Raw genomic sequence first — 983 nt, 5'->3', positions numbered from 1 at the left:
ATTTACCTAAGTCAAAAACTTCTGAAATTCAATAAGTGGGTTTAGCGAAGTTCACATTGGCAACAGTGGGACAAGATAACTTGTGGTGGGAACCAAAAACCTCACAAATCGTGCACTTAGCTACAATACAGCGCTCTCTACAACTAAAGTACAACACTTTGTATAGGTTTATATTTGGTGATATCACCTATGGTACCTGAACATGTTCTAGATATCTATACTTGATTTAATGCAGTAGAAAGTTTTTGCGTATTACATATTTTACATTTATCTTAATTTGCAGAATCACTTAGAATGGCATTAGTATCTGAGGCTTTTAATTAATAACCAATAAGATAGGAGTACGCCATATTACGTATCGTATTGTGTACGGGCTTTGATGAGTTGCATAATGAATTTTTAGGATATAGCTAGTTATATTCTCTAGAAGTCCTGGGAACAGACAGAGAGCCGGACAATCATATGGGCAAGACATTTTTACATACCTTCATGTAAAAAAGAAATTGTATCAGCTTACTGAGAAATAGGCTTCAATGACGCTCAGCAAAATTCCATGGTTAGACATGCACGATAATATAACTCATTTTTGTTTGTTTATAAATAGAGTTTAATGAAAACTTCTATAAAAATATGGATAAAGATAAACTCTTTTTATAGATATCTTACCACAATCGAGTCAAAATATTTCAAGAATTTTACTGAGTATGAAACGCGTTGACGCGGTGCTATGACCAGAAAATGTATATAATAGTCGAATACCCTAAGTTTAATTCCAAAATGTAATATATATACACAAACATGTTCAAGAAAGTTCTATGATATAACGAAAATAGTTTGTTTGCCCTCCATAAAAAATTAGAGATTACATTAATAGGTTTTAAAATTGTTTCTTAATTTATTAGGCTATTTGAGTTGTATATAGTATTAATACAGGATTTACATGACTAATTTCAAGGCATTGGCATTTCACTTCAAAAGAGATA

Source organism: Homalodisca vitripennis, chromosome 1 (assembly GCF_021130785.1).
Source record: "Homalodisca vitripennis isolate AUS2020 chromosome 1, UT_GWSS_2.1, whole genome shotgun sequence".
NCBI classification, from domain to species: domain Eukaryota; kingdom Metazoa; phylum Arthropoda; class Insecta; order Hemiptera; family Cicadellidae; genus Homalodisca; species Homalodisca vitripennis.
Note: the sequence above shows the minus strand (reverse complement) of the source record.